This window comes from Embiotoca jacksoni, unplaced genomic scaffold, assembly GCF_022577435.1.
Source record: "Embiotoca jacksoni isolate LCO1_2020_lvr unplaced genomic scaffold, fEmbJac1.0.p SCAF_15, whole genome shotgun sequence".
In the NCBI taxonomy this organism is placed as follows: Eukaryota; Metazoa; Chordata; class Actinopteri; family Embiotocidae; genus Embiotoca; species Embiotoca jacksoni.
The window spans coordinates 5,226,718-5,250,004 of NW_027185285.1; the positions used below are offsets into that span (position 1 = coordinate 5,226,718).

At 38.2% G+C, this 23,287-nt stretch overlaps 1 long non-coding RNA gene across 1 annotated transcript in view; it reads right to left on the bottom strand.

Annotated features, from left to right (window-relative positions):
- Positions 1-288: 288 nt before the first annotated feature.
- LOC138197984 (uncharacterized) overlaps positions 289-23,287 on the bottom strand; it is a 59,269-nt gene continuing 36,270 nt past the window's right edge. Inside the window, exons 3-4 of the long non-coding RNA XR_011178246.1 lie at positions 4,626-4,683; positions 289-4,519 (exon numbers count right to left, since the gene is read on the bottom strand). This is a non-coding gene — a long non-coding RNA (uncharacterized lncRNA). The remainder of the gene's footprint in view (positions 4,520-4,625; positions 4,684-23,287) is intronic.

The window sequence follows — 23,287 nt, forward strand, 5'->3', positions numbered from 1 at the left end:
ACACCAGTTGAAATATTGTAAAATAGTTTTTGACGGCTGAGAAGGATAACTGATGCACCATATCAAAATAAAAAAAAATTCAGAGGCAACCTACTCAATAGTGCCATAAACAGTAGTGTATGGCAACATGCATGAATTTGCATTTTTATTTTCAATTTTTCTTGAAATTATTTTAAATGCAAATCTTTTATGGAAACTTGGCTATTGTCATGGAAGAACAATAGAAGTATAATAATGGCCAAACATAAAAGCCAAAATCTGGAATCCAAATGTACAGCACATCTTCATTCTGAAAATAGGTCTATTTCCAAGACTTCTTCATACCTCAACAAGGATAGGTAATTTGGCAAAATTACATAATATACCAGTATATTGCAGAGTACCAGCGACAGGCATAATACCTTAGTCATCATCGTGAAAATAACAATCATGTTGTTAATGTTGTGAAACGTTCATTGTTTGGTTAGGTTTAAGCACCAAAACTACTTGGTTAGGTTCAGAAAAAAAGGTTTGAAAAAAGTTAACTTAGTTTTAATTAAGTTAGCTATGTACGTGGCATACGTTGACAATGTCACAGTTCACTTGCATATGTACATTAAAATATAGCAACATTGACTTTTTTTTCTCACGGGACATGAAAAGTTCTCTCTTAGATACACGGACTTTTATTACATTACAGCATTACATTTCATTTAGCTGACGCTTTTATCCAAAGCGACTTACCATGGACACTAGAGGTCGCAATAAATGTAAATATGAGTCGTATTACTCTCTTTCAATAAGGACCCTTTCGTTCAAGTTTTGGGGAGTGACAGCTTGCTATATACCAAAATATGTGCATGATTGGAACCCCTTCTCAGTACAATTTAATCATAAATGAACTTATATTGTCATTAATCTACAGTTTTGTTTTAAAAGGCTTTTTTACGTATTCGCCAGCATTTCAGTTCAGCAATTTACACATTTAACTCTTTAATTGTGTACATTAATATACTCTTTTCTTTATATGGTGGTACAATTCCTGATTGTGTTGCCCTCAACATATGTCATGAGGTGACTTATGCTTCACTAAAATCTAGCATAAATGCAGTGTTATGTTAAAATCTAACTGATAGTTGTATCATATTTCTCTCAAGGTAGTTGTTCTTGTGAGTCATGCAGTAATCTGAGGGTAATATTTTTCCTCCAATCCAGAGATGTGACTGCCTGAGGTCTTGGCAAGGTCCTGCACAGTCCGGGAAAAACTCCACTGAGCACTCGTGATTAAGTGTCTTTATTTAAGCCCATGAACTCAAACGAGCAATCAGAGCAAAATCAAGGGCCCAAAGTTGCTCAAAATCACGTTGCTGGAAGCACAGAAGTTTGTTAAAAGACTGGATATCATAATTTCTCTCCTGTCAGGTGGTACTGAACATTATACTCAAGCTCTTGAATTTACTGAATTTACAAACTCTGCAATTAAACAAAAGACATTTAAGGCTTTGTAATATTGCCATAATATTTTTCTCAGCAAGACAATGCTTAATACCAACATTTAATATATATCCAGGACTTAATACTGTTATGTTATCATTGTAATATTGACCAAGGGATTATGCATAATTATGGCAATATCTTGTTCTGGTATATTGTCCTCTAAACTGACAGATTTGGGACATTCTGTCTCTTGGCCTGGATCCGGACGTCTGCAGTGACCTCATTGCTTTGTTCATCTGTGCTATTGTGGTTGTAAATCCGTCTGTACGTGATATTTTATGCATTTATACTTTAAAAAAAAAATATTCCTCAACTCTATAAATATTATTGTAATCTTCACTAGTTTAAGACTTTAGAGGTTGTTTATGGGCAGAACAGAAAGAAGTGAAGAAATGAGAGCAGGTTGAGAGGCTCACTATGTCTGGATGATAAAGCATGTTTTGTTTTCTGTGGTTTTTCTGAATGAGTTTATGTTCCTGTGTGTGGCAGCCAGGTCTGGTCTCTACCTGTCTGACGGTAAAATTCCCACATTCTCTCTGTCTTGCTCACATCATTTCCCCCGATGAGCAGATAATGTCATGGAAAATCAGATCACAAAAGTATTTTTTTTATCAAATTTGTAGTTATCCTGTGATTTAAAAAAAAAAGTATGCAATATTCTTTCCTCGTGATTTAACAACCTGGTGCTTGTTTTGATTCAATGTGGTATTTAATGTAAACAACTACAATAAATGCTCCATTAAATTGTGTAAATTATGATAAGCTTTTGACACACATAGCTTAAGTAGGATTGCAAAGAGTGTGATTTTATCTGCCTAGGTGTGACACCGGCCGTTTGTGGGGGCCTGTGTGCAGACAAGCTACAACATTCTATTTTTAGACACTTTTAAAAGGGTGATCATCATTGGGTTAGACACGACCCTCAACTCCGGGTTATTTAGTGGCACAGACTTGTGAAACCTGGCATGACTGGTCAGTTCAGATGTTCAGGCAAGACAAGTCAAACAGCAGGAAAGGAATACTGCTAAGATTCTTCTTTTTTTTTAAAAGCGGTGCTACCTTTGACCCTAACCAGCACCGTGTTGACTGTGGAGATATGTAATAATCATCTTTAGTCGTAAAGTGAAATATAATTAATGCGTTTGCTCCGTGATTTGGATCCATCTTAAAATAATATGTTCCTCCTTGACCCTTCTACAAAGTTTCATAAAAATTGGGCCAATAGTTTTTCCGCAATCCTGTTGACAAAAGGGCAAACATATACAAACAAAGTGCATAGAAAATATAACCTCTTTGGCAGAAGTAATAGGTAAATAATATTTTGTATGAGTTAAGAAATACAGCTATAAGATGCAAACACTGGCTTTTATTGGCATATGGAGTTGCTCAGAGAGATTTACAGTATGATAGTATTTAATCCACACCAGTTCTAGGACTTCTTGTCCATGTTGGCTTGCAAGTTATGCAGTTAAAAGTTCATTCTGAGTCTGTTAATATATTAGAGTGGCAAAACAATAAGTAACTAATAAGTTAAGACTGTAACCACATCACACTATGTTATGTTTCATAAGGTACCTATCTGTTTTTCCATTATCTTAAACTTAAATCAGATATAACATACAGAAACTTTTAGGAATGATGTGCAGGGCCATCACACATATGACATTCATAGTGTACATGAGAACACAGCGAGCTATCTTAATCCTCTTGTTGATAAAAAATAATTACACAGTTACCAGCTTGCAGCTCATGTTTGTATTTTATGTTGTAGCTGTATGTCCATGTATGTATGTGTGTGTTCTGCCTGCCTACCATTTCTGTGAAAGAGTGTGTGTGTCACAGCAGGTTCAGATGGCCACACACTAACCCGTTTAACTCACTCGGCGCCTGAGCCACTGATGGGGGCCCTTTACTGATCCCGGCTGGTCCAGCCCCTAAAACAAGCTCCTGGGCTGCGGCAGCGGTTAGGACCCAAACCAAGCCTCCATTCACCTCCTCAACCCAGCTGTTTATTTTCAGAGGCATTAGAAGAAACACTCGACAGGGCTTATCAGATTCAAACAGTCGCACGTCTTTGTTTTTTTACACACAGGCCTCTTCTCAACTCAGCCTCATTTTGCTGTAATTGTTTTCTTTCTTGCTTGGTAGAATAACACGGAGGGCTACATTTAACACAAGTGGTAAGGGGATCCGTCAGCGTAAACAAGGCAGATACAATGCACACTGGGATTTTATCTGAGCCGTTGCTGTTATTCTATGTTTTTTAAGGGCAGGGCTGGAGCAAATATTGGAGAGTACATATTCCGAAGTGAAATGAAATACAGGCCATGCGATGCAGAGACTTCAACCTCCCATACAGACCTCTGTTTTTGTGTCAGATCTCTGCAAATACTGGCCTGATTTCCATTTTCCAGGTTATATTTCGCTCCTGAATTCTTGATGTTATAATTATATTCAATTTTAGGGGTATTTTTTTTGTCCTTAAACAGACAATAATGTGTATTTTCCTTCTTTCAAAAAATGTGGTGTAAATAGTATATTGTGACACTGTAGTACACATGGTCAACATGGTGGCAGTGTTGCACTGTCTTTGGGACACCTAGAGCCCTCTGTGCCACTCCGTACCAAGCAGTCAGAGACAATGCTGAGGATTATGAAGCAGTCATGTGGCTTAACAGGCTGATTTTGTTTTATCAAATTGTGATGTACATTGTACTATACATTTGAACATGCCCGGTGCAAATTGTGACTCAGAGGCACAGACAATACACATTTGTACATATAGTAGGGACGTTGCTAAATTATGTGAGATGTAATCATTTCCCCTTATCAAAAGAGACAGCTTCATTAGAGAAACCAGAGAGTTTTCAGCCAGCAGGAAATGTTTGCAGTCACTCATGACTGACAACACAACCTCTGTTCAGCCACAAGGCCTTTGGACAAGCCAACATTACAGCCGAATATCAAGGCAAACATCCCCCAGTCCACCTCCTCACGCTGCCAGCAGGAGCTCTCATAGATGGGCCAAGCTCCACTCTGCCAACTGCGAATTAAATAAACACACAGTAAATCCAGCGTGATTAACATTAATCATGATCACGTCACTGCTAATGCACTGACTGAGGACCATACAGAGAAATCACACTCACCCTAAACGCTTGTCTCGGGAGGAGGACGGGTCCGCACAGACAGGGGGAACTTCAAGAACTGCGGTATGATAACGCATGAAAATTTATTAAATGTAAAATTAAACAGTTGTGCAGGGAAGGATTTTCAGACTGCATATGACCCAAAATACACAAATCAACATAGGTGTTGGACACGGTAAGCTGCACTTTATTTGTGTGACCCCAGTATCTGGAGTGAGAGGCGCTTTGAAAACATGCAACTTTTGGGAAAGACATTTATTTAAAAGGCTCTTTTCAACTGTGGCAGTGCCAGACACAGTTTGACTAAAAGGTCCCGCAAGGCTTGTAACTTATTGTCAAGGATTGGATTTCAGCTAAAATTAACCATCAGACCCAATTTATTACTCCGATTGAGGAGTCCGAAAATGCCAGCAACGGGCTCCCATTATATAAGCTAAGCCTTGAGTTGAAGATATAATGTTGCAATTTAATTCAACCCACATCACTTGTGAGGCAAATGTGTAAAAGTGGTAGTAATAGTGGCTTAGGTTTCCCCAAAGTATTGAACTGGCCTGAGAGGCTTGGAAAAACAGCAAAATCCCCTACCAATTTTATGGAGGTGGCAAAACAAGCGTCTTTCCTTAGGTGACTTGACTTATTAAAACCACTGGAGACTGTGAGTTATGAAACGCTAGACCAAAGTCAAACTGGCACATTGTAGTTCAGTTGGGTTTAAAACAAAATGCACTGCAGTTCAAGAGCTGCAAAAAGAATCTGCTAACAATTAAAGAAGTGTAGTGTTTCTGCCACTTTATTCATGATGTTAATTTAGAGTAATTCAGCCCTAACATTGTGAATTTAATCATCACTGAAAGAGAAATGTTTTACACTGCAGTGAAGCCATTCATTACTAAATGCTTCTGTTTACGATGCCTGTCACATCAGTTTACGACCATAAATCATTTGAATATCTGTTAAACAGAGTGCACAGTTCCCTGTGCTGTAAACCCAACCTCCTTTACATGTATAATTTACCCTTCATTATTACAAATTATTTTTTATTTTACTGATCTGTCTTTGAATGAACAGGGACAACAATGTTCCTCCAGAGGTTTGCACACAAGCTCACCTGAAGACAAATGTCCTTTTGATTTAATGTTGTTTTCCCCTCACTGTTTAAACACAGGTGTTAGTTCTGGTAAAAAAAAACAAAAAAAAAAACACTACTCCTGTGGCCACCTTTCCTGCATTTGCTCTTTTATGAAACAGGCCAAATTGTGTTCTGCTGAGTACACTTAGGACCTATAGACACTCCAGCAATTATCAGAGAGTATTTGAGTACAGCTCCCCCCCATGACCACACCCCAGTACACACATACACTCTCTTTCTAATTTCCACGCTCTTAATGCAAGCAACACGAGCAGTAGAAGATCTAATAGTTTGAACAGGTCTGCTGTTTGAAAGGGTGCACTGGCTCTGCTGCCAGGAAACAGTCTGTCCTGCAGTAATGCTGCAGTGCGTGAAGACAGCGCTACCCTGGCTCTGGACGCAAATAAGAATACGGGCCAGACATCACTTTTTCTCCTCTCTCCTCATGTCATGTACTTCTCCGAAAGCAGGGTGTGTCCCACTTTGCAGTGACTGCATAGTCAAGAGAAGGAGACTTACTTTAGCTTCCTGAATCCTTTTAATACGTGCACACGATGACAAGGAATCACAGAAATATTGCCCTAGCAACAGGCACGGAAATATGTTAACAGCTCTCTATGCTTGCTTTCTTCCGGTTAGGATGATCTGAATAAGATTTCACCTCCCAGGGTACAATATTGGACGGGTTTGGCACAAGTTTATGCCTCGTGGCACAGATTCTGGCCTGTGACGCCAGCATCCACCAAGTGCCATGCTGCCCACTCTTCACCACTGACATCCTCCACTTCGACCCGAGACTGTAAACACCATTGGAATGGACCACACACACTTCAGATTTTTTTAGTAAGCTGATTCGTGAAGGAGCATGCATAAAGGAACACACACACACACACTGCTGGACCCAATCAGTAATTTGTCAACTTTCTGTCTGAAAAGATTACAAGATACATTGATGTGTAATTTAGTTGAAGTAGATGAATTAAGCATTTTGGGTGTTTCTCATTTCATCATATTTCAAAATAAAACTTTTAAAACATAACTGCTATAAACAAAATACAACAGAAAGTACTAATAATCCAATTAACCAGACAGAAATATAAATATTGTATGAAACAATAATGTTTTTAAAATTACTTTTATAAGTTAATATATTTTAAATACAAATTAATTTTGTAGTTAAAAGAGAACTCTTGCAGTAAGTACAGCACAAACATGAATTAATTAGACAACAAAATCTAGTGAAAACTGATCAGCTTCATTTTGATTCATCCTGACAAACAAAATAAGTATTAACAAAAAGCATATATAGTAATCAGTCTCAATATCAAAGACAAAGAAAGACGCAGGTCTCCAGAAACTGTTACATAACATCTTAAATAACTGGTGTAAATTTAAAATAGATTAATGCAGTAGGTGAGGTGCTGTAGGAAAGGAACTGTTTGTACTGCATGACAATGTGTACTTTGCAGGTCTCTGCGGATTTACATTTTGTGTATATAGTGGGCAAGTTATACAGTAGCTAACCACTTGGTGACAGATGCCAGTAGACAGGTGGGGCCACAACACTTATTAAATTTTAAAGCCCAGTGGCTGAAGCCTCATTTCTCTTGCCTGTTAGCTACTGAAAGCTATTTACCTATCAAATTCTGCACAAAAGAAGCGCATACTTCAACTAGGTTTAAACAGACAGAGGACAAAAAGGTGTTTTAAAGTGTGAGTCAAATTATAAAATATCTTTGCAAAGCAAAAAGCTCACAACACTGTATTTTCTTGGTGATCATAGACACTCCTCCGACTGTTTGAAGCAATCAGTTGAAAACCCAAAGCACCAATCAGTCATAGAGAATTTTCAAGTTCCTCCTGCTACAAGCTTTGCAGACTTAAAACATCAAGCCTGCTGTTCCCTCCAGCAAACCTTCTCTCTTTGAGAGGTTTACAACCTCAGACAAGGCTGGCAGATAGGGACCTACACATAAGGAGGCTGTGAGAGTGTTTTGCTATCTCAAAAGTAGGTCCTCTATGAAAAATCTTCTCACATTTGTAATTATTGGAAAGCAACAGGTATCCCTTAGGAAACAGGGTCACTGTGTTCTTTGCACTTGATTTAAGGAGTGAGGATGAGGCATCTAAAACACAGCTTTGTGCAAGTATCCCAGTCAGCTGACGTCCATTGGGCCCTGGGCTACCCTCATGCCCTCCTGGTGACTTTATTAATTTATATTGAACTCGAGACGTTAGACTGGTTTTCCTCTTGTGGCTGCTGCAGTGCCCTTTGCACTAAAGCGCAAGTCAAACACGCAGCATACAGTAAACAGCTTTGCCAGTCCTTCTAAATATTGGAGAAGGAATGAAAAAGGGACAGGATCAAATACAACGTGGTTGTGACTCAAAAGACCTTTCATGGGGTGAGCCATACTGCATCTCGCTCCCGTAGCTCAGAGGGATTTGCCAGGCTGTGTGTGTTTTCACACCAGCTTTAAATAAACAAGCTAAACTCCAGATTTGATGAACAGGAAAAGCAGGCTGATGAGAGAAATCAATTTATTTAAGGACTGATGCCACATGATAAACACTGAGCTCTTAGTGTTATTTATTATACTTTTTTGGAAGTGCAAATGACTGCGCAGTTGCCAAGGGTTAGTGAGACATTTATAATAGCTAGTGATTTTAACAGTCTAAATGTAATTGGAATAAGCGATTTACTGTAGCCTATCTGTTCAATGGAAGTGAAGTTAATTTAGGAGATTATGGTTTACCATTCAATGCAGCTATTTCTAAGGCTATGAGAGATTTTGTGTTTGTTCAGTTTGAGGTCCTGCAGCTGAACCAAGGTGAATCTCCCTCTTCTGTCAAAGCAGCATTTGCATGCTAGTGACACAGGTGAACATTAATACACAACTGCTAAAACCAGATGCAAACTGCCACCTAACTGCTATCTTCATAATCTGTTGGCATTGGGAACAAATGAGAAGGGTACATGTTAAAATATCTTAAGCATCAGAGCAAAGCAGTTCAATTGTAAACATCACTATGCCACAAGAGCTCTGAGCACACGTGTTTAAGATGAGCCCCCCAAAAAAAGTTCTTTGTGTAAAAGTTGAAATTCAAGTCATGTCGGATGAGTAACATCAGTGAATCCCTGATCCCTTAAAGCCTTTGTCTTGGACTAAGATGGAAGTTGCTGTATAACTGTATGTTAGTGCCATGTAGTGGCTCCTAAAACACCTAAATAATAATATTTAGTCTATATTTAGTCAAAAGTCTTGCATCAATCTGGAAGTGTACGTATGTGTAGAACTTGTCATATACTTACCTACATGGAACTCCAAGCTACGTGGTTTCTGCATGTTCAGGACTGTACATGTGTGTGCAATAGTTTAAACTGTATGTATGCTGATTTGCTTGGGTATGGCCTGGTTGTGGAGTGTAATTAAAGTCAGACCTGTTGAAGAGTAAATGTGTGAGATTCTGAAATGATAGTGTTCTAGATATTAAAGAGTGTGCCCATTGATGTTGTGTGTTTGAATTAAACACATTTTTGTAAAGCAGAAAGACATTTTGAGAAAAATATTTCTTTCCTAAGAGAGACCTGAGAAAAAACATTCATTCAGAGAACCTCACAACCAGCATACAAACACAACACAAATATGGCCATACAACTACAATTTAGAAATTGAATTGCCAAAGGGATGAAGAAAAAAAAAACATTGCTGCAGTAAAACTGTATAAAATCAAGTTTTTATTTTCAAAATTGATTTAACACTAATTTAGCACAAAAAAAATGACTTTTAAGACAACAGTTTTGTATGTTTTCAGCCCACTGAATGACAGATATCAGTTCTCACCAGGGACCATGGATATGGTTAATAGGGCCCTCCGCCACCTGCTAATCGACTCAACAGGTTGTTATCAATGACGTATGTGAGAGAGTACTAGCGACAGGCATAGCAGACCTTTGTTGTCATGGTAACGTGGTTAACGTTGTGATGCAATTGCAGCTAGGTCAGGTTTAAGCACCAAAACTGTGTGGGTAGGTTTGGGTTAAAATATCTAAGGTACATCACGCAAGTTATCCCCTGTCTGGTAATCTAGTATCATGTTGGAATTTGACGAAGGGGGAATTTGAGCATCTAGGGATGCTTAAAGGCTACTGTGGAAGAGATAATAGATAACTCCCTGTAAACAAATTGACTGCCAGTCAAATCTTAGGCAATAAGAAGCTCATCTGTCATCAACACGAAGTGCTCTGGCAGAATTGTGCTTTACACAACATTAGGAAAGAGAGAAATGTTCAAAAATAGCACAGCCATGTCAGTGATGAGTTTTTGGTGGGTTGAAAAGGAGGAAGAATTACAGAAAAAAAACATAATTCCACGACAGTATCCAAGACTGGCTTACAGATCAGAGCGAAGCATTACAGGCTTGAGGCTTTTATCATCCCGGTGACGGCTGCTGGGTCAGAAGGATAAATGAGGAGGTGCACTCCACTTTGGTGTCAGGTGGGTTTCAGGTTGCTGCTCCCCAAAATGTTTTTAGTGTTGACTTTCCCCTTGGAGTCTGCTTCCTGCTCTCCTGGGCCTACTTATCATGTAGAACAAGAATGATTAATGACCTGAAGGAGTGAAGATCAGTGTTGAGAGCTGATGCGGAAGCCAACTCCATGTCAATATTAACTTAAACTAGAAAGCAGTACAGGCATCAAAGCTAATTACTTTTCCTGAACGTTTCAGACAAACTGTGAGACAATGTAGAAACAGGTGCAGGATTTGTTTGTCACCCATGTTTATCTATGTAAATATGTGACGGCTTGATGTGCCATGTCACCCTCCCACCCCCACCCCACCCCACCCCTCTCCACTCCCACCTCATTTTTTTTTCTTTCTCTACTGCATGGACAAGTCTAAAAAAAGACAGTTAATGTTTAAACCTTTACATGTAATCATTTATTCATGTTTTTAACCATTCTCTCTCTCATTCTGGATTAATTATTTTATTTTTAAAGGTGAAAACATTGACTGAATATGTGTTTATCTATGTTAGCATTTACATGCATGATGAACTGGGTCATCCTTAAATTTTAATACTTTATAGTAAAATATAGACTTTCTGTGGTTTCTTTGAAACAAAGAAACAGGTGTGAAAAGAACCAGCGCAAACATAGATAACGTCCTTATTTAATTTATAGCTAAGCAAATATATTACAGTGGTTGACTTTGAGCTTCAGCTCAGGAGACGAATATGCTAATTTACTGTTTATAGTTTAACTAAATATGGACTAACAGACACTAATGGCAGTCCATCTATCCTTGCACCTGTCTTTATAACTGTGCAGTTTAAATTCTGGATGCAGTCTTTTAGCAATGTCAAGCAGCCAAATGACATTACATGATTGTAATTATGTCAAAATTATTGCCATAATGTAAAAAAAAATGTATGTCGTCCAAAAAGTCATAAAAATGTCAGCATAGTATGTTGTCCAAAATATCATGAGAATTTCATACAAATGTCATTCTATAGCATGTCATCCAAAAAGTCATAAAATAGTCATACTATAGTATGTCATCAAAAAAGTCATAAAAACCTCATATAGTATGTTGCCAAAATGTCAAAACAATATCATACTGTAGTATATTGTCCAAATTGTCATAAAAATGTCATAAATACATCATACCATACTATGTTGTTCAAAATGTCATAAAAGATTATTGGCATAGCATGTGGTCCAAAATTTAAAAACATTTCATAGTACAGTGTTGTCCACAATGTCATAAAAATGTAAGGATCAGCTTTGCATTCTTTTTTCTTTTCACTTGGGAAACCTACAAACCTAAAGGATCACTGATAGATAGCAATGTTTCTGTTATGGATGTTAGGCTACATACCCATTGTCTCATATCGCTCTGTTCAAAGCCACCATACTCAACTCCAGTTTTCTACATCTTAAAATTACTGTATTTATTAATGGAGTCTGGTGACTTCGAGCAGAGCGATATTACAGCTGTTTTCTCATTAAACAAAAAGGTCTAACATTGTAGGAATCCTTTCCATAACACTGACAGACCCTGATAATTACACTTTGAACATGTCAGCAGCAAAACAAAGCAGGTGCTGTTTGGCTAACTTGGCCAAAAGTCTATAAAGTGTACGTTGTACACTGGTCATATCATAGCTGATACCTTCTAGATAAATTATTACTATCCAGCCTTTTTGTCACAGTGGTGAGTGTAATAGCTGTCTGCACAAATTAATCAAATGGTATTGTGTGGGTTTAAGGGTTGTATTGTGAATTGTATCATGTTTCTTGTTGATGTTTTCTAACAAGGTAAAAGTACATCAGCATCAACATGGTAAAACAAAATGCCATAACTGTGCTGATTTAGAAGATATATTATTTAGAGCAAAGAGCAGTTGGCCTAATATTGATCCATGAGGGACGCCTTTATCACATATTGTGGGATTTTACTTGAAACCAAATTCACAGTTTGAAAATGTATTTAATTTATTTAATATTTCAATCATATTTATTACCTTGTTTCCACTGTTTGTGGTTTGATTGGTTCTCTTACTTCTCTTGTTGCACCCTTTTCTTCTGCAGTGGCTTAATGGCACCTGACTGCAGAATTAAGAGCCACCAGCTGTTTATCCTAATTAAGTCAACTCCATATTTTCATATAGCTGTTGTGAATGGAATAAGTCTTAACTTTTTTTGCCTCTGTGTTTCATGTGGGCTTGAATGGAATTTATTGCTAGACATATTGAGGACAAGCAGGTGGATGAACTCCTTTGTCAGGCAGGTGGATGCAGGTCAGAGAGGGTGTCTGTAGACAGGTCTGGCTATCCAGGAATGTGCCTCTTTGATCTCTGGATTATGGTTTCATCTTTTGGGCAGGGCTGATCTGCTCTTCTCTCATCCTAGGGGCCTCTCAGATCTTATTGGTATATAGACCTAACCTGTCTGTCAGGATAATCAGATCATATCACCTGCACAGATCCTGAGCAGGGATTAAACAAACCCATAATTATAATACTATTCAAACTTTGAGTATTTGTGGTTTTCCGAATTGAAAACAGAGAACATGAGAGAATTTTGCCGTTATAAGGCCATTACTTTATGGTGCATGCTATTTTTGTCATTGAAAGACTATGAACTGAACTGATGTGTCCTATATTTGCTGCTAAACAAGGATGATTTTGGGCTGCATCACAAATTCCCCTGAATTTACCTATGAACATTTACAATATGAATTGTTTATTTGAAGAAATTATCATCAGAAATCATCCATAAATCTCCTGAAAATAAAACAGTGTATAGTGATTTTCAGTTATCCACCTAAATACAAAACAACATCTAAATCTGTGGAGTAGAATAACAATATGGCCTTTAAACAGGTACGTGCAAGTCTAATCATGAGCAGAAAAGCCATCAAATGAACTGCTAGCATCAAAGGACCGCCACTATTTTACCAAAATTATTTTATAAGAATTGTGCTACAGTAAAGTGCAGCATCCCGTGAAAAAGATAGGCAATCAGTAATGTTTTTTTATGAGGTACATTCCTTTCACAAAGGAATGCCACCCAAGTGACCTGAAAATGAGGATTTGTGCTGCAGTCTAGCTGTGAGCTGAACTACGCACTCAAGTAACCCGTCAGTTCCTAAATACCCTCCATCTACGGGTTCTACTTTACTGGCTGCTCTTGTAATACTATGCTGTCATAGTTAGTTGCAGTAGGTGGTGACCCTGTTGATCAACAGAGAGGAATGTTGCTCTGATGATATTGTACTCATGTAGTCGCTGTTATAACTCTGACTAGACCAATAAAAGCTTGGATAGATTAGAGAAAAAGCAAAATGTGGTTAATGATACACCACACTTGGTTTGGTCTATCTTTACTTCATTTTACAGGACTACAAAAGGCAGACTAATAACATTGTGGAAAATAACATTGTTGCAAATATAACATGGGGGATTGTCATCAACTAGTAAAGTAGGACATGTGTATATATATATTTTTAAATTAGCACATATATGTTCTTTATATTTTGTTCTTTATAATTGCACTTTGCATTCTACATACAAAGTACATATTTGTAGATACAAACAATTTTCCTGGATGACACGTTTGGTTTTACAATACGTGCTCTAGTTCATGCTGATTTAAAAAAAAAAAAAAAAAAAAAAAAAAAAGTTTCTTCACACGACTTCAGACAGTTTTTAGTTCCCACTGCCTCTGATGAAATGTCTCTTGCATTCCTGGTGTGGGTGAGTCAGAGAAAGAAACAGTATGAAAGCACAAGCAGGTTCGCTGCTCATATACAACATCCTTCAGGGAAAGAAAATAAGGAGAGGAGAGAAAAAAACAGTCACAGCTTGATCAACCTCTGATATTGAGACTTGTCAATGTAGTTATTGTATTTGATCAAAATTATATTGATTGGGATCATCACTGTTATTTATTTTATGATGTTATAATCTATTATATGCACTTATTTGTTTATAATAGATATGTATTTACTGATTTATCATAAACATCGAACATCTAATTCTATATTCCTTCAAACAGTCTTGTCGTTTTATCAGTTTTTCTGTCTCATTATATGTGTTTGACTTTCGATTATTCTCTTCATGTTTCTTCTGTTCTATTGTTCATGTTCTGTCTTTTTGCCAGCCAGGACACTTAACGTAATGGAGATTTTCATTTGAGTGAGACATTTCTGCTGGTTAAATAACGTTATTGTCATTCATAGATCTCCGATTTTGTTCAGTAATTGCATTGCAATCTGCTGTGATGTCTACCAGACACAAAATATACACTGGTACGACAGATGAAGCACTTGACGTTATTCATAATACATTATAAAACTTCACAAAGAAGGAAACATTGTGCCATTTTGAAAGTTAAAAATTTCACAGATGAATCCATTTTACTGCTGTCATGCCTCATGTCCCTTGGTAGGAATAGATGTTGACTTGGAAGTCTATGAATTGACTCTCCTGCTGAGCATCACTCAGGCTTTCTCCACATTTGGTGCCAACATAAGTTGCGTTTTCCTTTTAGTATAATTAACATGTCGGCACAAGCACTAAGCCATAAATCTACTGTGTTAGGTAAGCAACTTCAAGAAAATAATTTACCATGTGATGTACATAAATGTATTATTCATGTGGGAAAGTCGTTCCTGTAAATGTAATGATTGATACAAGAGACAAATAATTAAGGTCCAGAAAAAATTTACTTTCCATAGTAAGAAGTTTGGTTTATCAAGAGGGATAAATTGTCATTAACTACATCACAGATATGAGCTATCTGTCTACGTGACAAAAAAAACAACTAAAAAGGTGAAATGTTATTTATACATATAGCGTATAGCTGCAAAGCACTGGGCCAGTGAACCCCTCTAACATTCCCAGAGTTCAATGTACTGTAGATTCCACAGTAAATTAAATATCCTTCACCACCAACACAAAGTATACCTTCCTCAGCCTCACCACAGCTCTTAGACAATAATTGCAGCCTTTTCATGTTTCATATGTTTTACATTTCCTCTTTCGGGCGACAGTGCAATGAGGCATTCATCCACAATTCCCACAAAGTTTATCCAAGTGTGGTTTGAAGGTTAAACTTGTTACCTGAGTGTCTGTTGATCAGACAATAGAAAAGCAGAGGACTTGCCACAGAGTCTCTAACAGCTGTAAGCCCAGCCAAATCAAACATGTGTAGGTGACAAACATATGCATTTCAGGAAAATAAACACGGACACTGCTAAGCTAAATATTAGCAACTCTCAACTGATAGGTTGGTTATGCAGAGACTCTCATTATTCAGTCAGTTATGTATGCAGCATTGTGTATTTGCACTATAACATCAACAGCCTCTGATTAAGCTGTTAGCACAGATGGCAAGCCTGACCCAGCGTTTAGTTACAAGGTGGGTGTGCTGAGGATATACTGTGGCTTCCTTTGCGGCAACAGTTTCATTCGGAGCCATGTTTAGGGGAAAAATAAAATTGACTCTGTGTTTTTACTCAGCACACATTTAATCCACTGACAGTTTCCTGCCGCAAATCCTTCCTGTCACACATCACACATCACGTCGAGAAAAAAAAGGAAGCTAATTTTCCCATAGGCCAGTCTTTGCATTTTACCCAACTGGCTGAATGGTGATACTATAACGCAGACACTATAATTAAACCTGTGTTCTGAATGTGCACACCCTTCCACATACCTTCTGCAAAGTCAGTGTGTGAAATCAGATCCATGACCTGTCAACTATGTTTGTAAAGGAAAGTACCGCCCATAGTCAGGTTGCATCAGTTTTTCAATTAATGTTTGTCAACCGCCTTGTTTGATAGTACGTGTTGTAGCTCTGAACATTGATCTGAGAGAAAATTTTAATAAAACTATTTTGGCCGTCTTTTGCCTTTGCTTTATCGTTAAGAGATCACATTACTCCAGTATTAGCATGATTGCACTGGATGCGTGTGTCGCTGAGGGTTGATTTGAACACTCTTTGACTTGTTTTTAAGGATCTTAATGGTTCAGCACCCTCCTACATTTCTGACTTTTTATCTGAGTATGTTCTAAAAGTGTCACCTTAGGTCCAGTATTTTTTAACATTACTGTTTTTATTTGATACTTCGTTTTACATTTATAACCTTAGATACAGAAGATATTTTTTTGTTTTGTTTCAGTTACTGTATTATCTTTATGTTTTAACTTTCTCCAATAAAGCACTTTGAGCTAAATTTTATGTATGAATAGTAATGTGTAGATACAGTTTCTTTTTATTCTCAATAATAATAATGACTACAAACATATTGTATATACAGTATATAACAATTAGGTAAACAAAAGGACAATGTTTTGCAGTGAGCAGCGGAAAATATTCGGGCTTTTGAGGATTAAACACATGATCACAGACATGTGGTTATCAAATATTCAGGTTTTATACTCATCCTCTAGACAGTAGTTCAGTGGGCAGAAGGCCAACAATCTCAGACATAGACAGAAGCCTCCTTTCTCAGCTAACACTCAGATGACACAACCTCCAGACAGCCATGAGTGATTCATAATGTCTCACACAGCCTTTAATGTATGTAGCAGATTTACGCATAACCAAGGCACACAACCAGTCCCTACAAACTCAAGTGTCATTCATAATTTCAAAAGATGTAGGCTTATTTTTTTTTATAGTGCTTACCGCTTATCAGGAAACTTATTTTGCAAGTTTGTCAAATGTTGTACAGTGAATACTTTTTTTTAAGGTGACACAAAGTTATCATTGTGTGTTGCAGATTCAACAAATATTGTAACACTGAGTGAGACTGACAGAAGACACCTGGCCGGACAAAGTCAGCACAGTATCAGAAATAACATGCTGCACAATCTAATCAGTGCAGAGACGGCCGTGCAGCTGTGCGTGCACATTAGTACAAAAAAAAAAAAAAAGCTGGGCGAAGACAGAAAACAGTAAGGGGGCAAAACAATGCCAGCTTCAGTTTTCACTGTGATTATAGTCTGGAAACCCTGCTCACATTAATGTTGGCTCAGCCACTCCGAAGGACCAGGAGTGTGCAGCGTGAACTGAAGGAGAAGCTCAGGGAGTGAAAGGAATCCTACAGGAGGAAGCTGGAGGCCAAACTCCAGCAGACCAACGTGAGGGAGGTGTGGACTGGAATGAATGAGATAACTGGGTTCAAGGGGAGAGAGAGACAACCAGGGGGCAACCTGGAGAGGGCGGATGAGCTAAACTGTTTCTTCCACAGGTTTATTTCACAGCCCTCATCGGTTTCCTTCACACACCATACCTCCCACACATCTCCGCTGCTTTCGCCCTTCCCCCTTCCCTCCCCCCTGGTGAGCTGCATGGACACACAGCCCCCAACTTCAAAGGGCTCTTCCACCACTGACGCCATGATCTATCTATCTATCTATCTATCTATCTATCTATCTATCTATCTATCTATCTATCTATCTATCTATCTATCTATCTATCTATCTATCTATCTATCTATCTATCTATCTATCTATCTATCTATCTATCTATCTATCTATCTATCTATCTATCTATCTATCTATCTATCAAGGAGCAGTCTTGGTGGTTAAGTGAGATAACTTTGAAGTCAGTCATATTTTTCTGAATGTTGCAGCTGTAGTGGTAACGTTTTAGCTTGTTTTGATGCACACTGCTCCAACCGTTTTCTTGCACCATACTGGTCTACACTCAGTAGGATGTAAAGGCTGCAAATCATTTCCTATGGATCGTACCCAGACCCATATAATCACACAGTGAATTTTGTTCTGGTACTACCAGGCTAGCCTGCGTGTGAACCTTGCAACATTAGACTAGGTACCCAGCAGATACAAATAGTTGCAGTATAAATTTTCTTCAAATTCCTCCCAGATGGAATTGCAATAAAAGAAAAGGTAAATGTTACAGGATAAATTATTTTTCGCCTTATTCCTCAACTTCACATCTTGTTGGCTTTTACCCAGTTGTATGTACCATGTTGGTGTTCTGTTAGTACAAAAAAAAAAAAAATAGGAGAAATTATGCTCTACATTGTCAGATGTATTCTAAAGATTTACCAAATTACAAAATATCAGGTAACACCAGTACTACTACCGCTTTTCACTATGCTACAGAACTGCACGTGATTGTGCTAATTTACAATAGTCACAAGCTTATTACATGATTGGAGTCAAAGGTCAGATAAAACTTACAACATTCTATTGCTTTTTATCCTCTGGCTCTTTCTCTGTCCATTTTTTTTTTTTTTTTTGAAAGAGAGAACTGTCTCTGTCTGACCTTAAAACACATCTACTTCCCGTTTCCCCCCTCAAACACAGAATACACCCTCCTCCCCATTTGACCTATGAGAACTTGGGGCCCCTGTACCACTGCCTATTGATTCCTTGGCATTGAACTTGAATCTTGGGGCTTCAATCAAAGAGGCATTGTCTCTCACGAAGACAGATTGCAGACCAAACAATACTTGTTCACTTTCCTTCATTTCTCCATTCACAAAAAGACCCACTTATCCTCAGCTGGCCTAGACTTTTTGACCATTCAGTTCATGTGGAATGCATGCATTTCCTGTGTATAGAAGATGTCTTATTTACTCTGACAGATCACCGGATGATAACAATCTTCATACGCCCCTTGGTGTAACCCGACCAGTGTTGGTGGCAGGAAGTCTGAGAGGTGCCTCGAGCCAACTAACAAAGAATATAACAAGTGATCACAACATCTAACATCTATATTATGCCACAATCAAATACATTCAACATCCCCACTCATAGATATTTGAATGGAAAATAATGTAAATCTGCAATGCTGCCTCACTGTGCAAAGGGCCACGTTTACTTAATCAGTAACTGTAGTTTCAATGATTTCACTGTCGTCACTGCTGGGTGGGCAGAATGGCATTTATTTGAAGAGGACTTGGCATAATACAATTCATTTTCCAGTATAATTACCGGGAAAAGTCTTAATGATAATGGAAATGTATGGTTCCCTTTACACTGAAGTCTGTCTTTGCAAATTAGAAATAAATTTACAGACTTCTGCTGCTGTATACATCACATTGAATGAATTAAATAAACAGTAGCACGAAGAAGACTGGTGGATACACGCTTCATTAAAAAAAGCAATGTTGTTCTAAGAGGCAAATTAACCTCCCTCCCTAACCAACCTCCCTTTTGGTTGCCCCAAAGTAAATATACAAATTAATGAATATGCTCCATGATTGGTGAGAGAGGAGCCACTCACGGACTTTCTGTACGCATACTGTATTTAGATAGATAGACACAGACTGTATTAATCCCACAAGGGGAAATTTAGGCTTTGCACTGAAAAAGATTGCGAGAAAACATGAAAATAAATCCTGTCAGTGCACCTCTTAAAGTCAGTGATATCTGAACTAGCTGTCTTGGTGCAACAGAAAATGCTAAAAAAAAAACATATTGCCGTAAACAGGCTTCCCTGTATATCAGCTGTTTAACAATAAGCAGATATTGTTTAATTTTCCTCCTGCTTATGCGTCACTACCTCAATCTTGCATATGTTCATAGAAAAGGTGCTACTTTTTTAATGAGCAAACAAGACACTTAGAATTCCAATAAAATGATAAGCTGTTTATGACATTTTACGATAGAAACAGCGAAAATACTTGACTGATTGAGAAGCGTGCACTTAAAATGGTTAAACAAGTTTCCTGAATGTTTCTGTGAATTCCAGAGTTCCATGTCGTAAATGTCCTTGATAAACAATACTGTGTACAGCTTCAACAATGGGAAAACAGGTCATTTGCTCCAAATGAGGACCAGACCTATGCCAGTCTGCCTGATAGCTGAGTCAGGCCCGCTGTGCTCTGGAGCTGATGATTACAGGCTAAAGTAGATGAAGCTCTTGAGAAAGACATCCAGTTGAGAACGAATATTATCATTGTCATTTTACCCACTTCAGCTGTACACCAATTAATGTTTCTTCTTACACATGTACAGATGAGAACTCTCTAATGTCACACCTAATCCTGCCAGCTGTATTCATTCCAAAGCACTACCATTCCAGAAGTCGTTTTACAATGTGCCATATGTGAACCCTCTCCCTCACACTTCTGACTGAGCAAGCATGACCAACATGCAACAGTAGATATGGGGGGCAAGATTTTTTGTCTTTCTCAGCCAAGTGATAACCCACCCTGAGGTAATCCACTGGTTTGTGGATTACCGTCCTGAAACCTTGAGGCTGTCATTTTGGCCGTGGCTATCTTGGGTTTTTGAAGCCAGAAGTGACCCTATTTAGACAAGTTGGGAAGAAAAGTGCGCCCGCCCACCAGCAAACCTCTCTTTGAGGCCTATTATCTGATAATTAATGGAATTATTTATCACCAGAATGTGAATTTAGTTCATTTCACCATAATTACTTAATGAAGTTGACTGTATTCGAATTAAAGCCTACTGGAGGCAGACTTTTTTTGGAGCTTTTTTTTGTCTCCACTCACAGACCCTCAGCTTTACACTCACATTGAGTATAGCAGTTATCAACCTCCCTACTTGTGTAGACTACAGAAATGTTTCTCCAACCTCATGAACACAGTAATGGTAAATGAGGAAATACAAGACATACTGTGCATATTGCCACTTTTTCCCGTTACCGAGTAATTATGCTATGCGACTTTGAACTCTTGTTCCACTGTGCATCCGCACTGTCACAACACAGTCATAGTTCTGCATGCTGACCGGCCCCACAAACCTCCTGTTCTTTATCTATTATTTTTCTGCTCTCCTCTCACCCACCCAATTGGTCTCAGACATATGTATGAGATAACATACAGTACATTATGATTTGGTGCTATGTACAAAAAAAAACTTGAATTGTTCATTACACAGCTTTTGAAAGCTGTCCTAGTACCTGGATCACAATCATAGACCACAAACATGTATTTCTACATTCCCTCCCTGGCAACAGGAAATATCAGCTGTCAGGTGAAGACGTTCCAGTACTATTGTCTCCCCTTCTGGCTCATGTAAACATGACTAGACACTCTACCTGAATCTATGGCCAAACTTGAACAATGACAAGCATTCCTAACGGAAGACAATCTCTGGGAGGGGATGCAATTAAGTCATTTATGTCTATCAGACAGATTAGGCATCCCTTCAACTGTCTGATTCTATGATGCTCTCTTCAAAAAGCAAGGACTCTCTGGGTGTCTCTATAGTTATATATTTGTGTCATCGGAGTCTGGATGTAATGAGGCATCTGCTGTGCTACCAGTAATTCTAGTATCTTCGGATTTTTAAACCCAGAGGTCATTCAGACGATGTGACAGATGGTAGTTCACACTTGTCACTGACATCTTAGAGCTGTAGGTTGTATCTAGGTTCACAGCAACCTAGGAGGGATTGATGATGTTGTCAGTCTGCCATCCTGAAGTCTAAGTCAACCGCATATGTTATGCCAGTCGTATATGCCCTTCTTGTCACGACAAAATTGCCTTCACAGAGCTGTTGTCATTTTCAGAGTGCTTCCAGAGAAATTGTTCCCTAAATGTGTGCGGTTTGATGACTGTTGTATGTCAGTAGGTAGTTCGCCTGGTAGACAAAACTGTGGGAAGGTTGAGGTGAAGTCATTACGTCAAAACTCATCCATCATGTACCAGACGTAACGGTAAAAGCATTCAGAATAGTCCAATTTCCAGGCCTTCGGTAGCATAGATCATAGCAGAATGTCATAATAATTCATGATAGAAATAAAGATTAACAGTCTCATTTATGAGTGCTGATTAAACATGAAGAAAAAGGTCACCTCAGAGATATTGGATTTCATGTAGCTTACATGGATTGTGTTTTTTTTCCCAATGTTTCTCTTTATAGTGTGAAAGAGGGGAGCGACAGCGATTCAATCTCTCATATGTCAACCTTTTGCACACTTCCCTGTCCAAATAGCCAATCAGGATCCATTTAGGCAGCAGTGGCCTGGAACAGGATCTGACAGGCCTGGCAGAGGTGTTCTGCGCCACATGTGAGCAATGGAAGTTCTCAGCAGTGCGGGTCTGAAATCTATACTGTGGTTTGCACAGACATTGCTGATTACCACACGGCTGGTGCAGACGTGCAGGACAAGGTTGTCAGGTCTAATCGTCTAATGGACAGAGAGTGAAGTCACACCAATAATGAAGAATCTTTTGGAAGTTTTTATTTAATTTAGCCTTTAATTAATTTGTCAGTTTTGGTAAGCGGTCAAATTTCTCTTTTATTATTTACTATACTTAAATTTGAAGCCTTGAATCTTCAAATGAACTGTTATTTTTCTCTTTCTTGGCTTTATCTCAGAAATGCCAATCACATATTTCAACTAAATAATTTGTGTGTGAGTTTAAAATGGTAATTCACACAAGGTGGCAGCAGCACAGACATGATAACACAAACCAGGCCCATCTGCACAAGATAAATGTGTGGTTCCTTGGCAACCAGCACTGTTATTTTGTTCTTCATTATTTGTATTTATTCTGTGTAAACTTCAGCCCCTGGACCGAGGTTCTGCCGCCAGATCACCTTTCAGGAGGCCTGCAATTTCGGTGTCCTGCCTCCACGCTTGGATTAATTTGGTTTAAACAAACTGGTCCTGGGCTTTGTGAAGCCATTCAGACCACAATCATTGTTGAGGGCCCAATCAGACACTTCTTGCTCCAGAGAGCTTCTCTTGCCGCTATGTTTTTACATTGTTGTGGGTTAAGGGACTATTTTTGAATATAGCAATATGACGCATATGTCATACTTATTATAATTACACTTATTTTGTGATAACACTGCAAGAAGCCATAGGTGTTAGCTCCTATGCTTAATTGCATGTTCTATATAGAAAATGCTACAATATCCTTTACTGATAACCACTAAATAATTGAAAATGATAATAGTTATTTGTTGCACCTGTCTTTTATGATTGGCTAATACTACTCAAAAGTGTACGATCCTAACAAATACAATTCAAACTTTTAGAATAAAAACACAAAAAAGCAGCAAAATA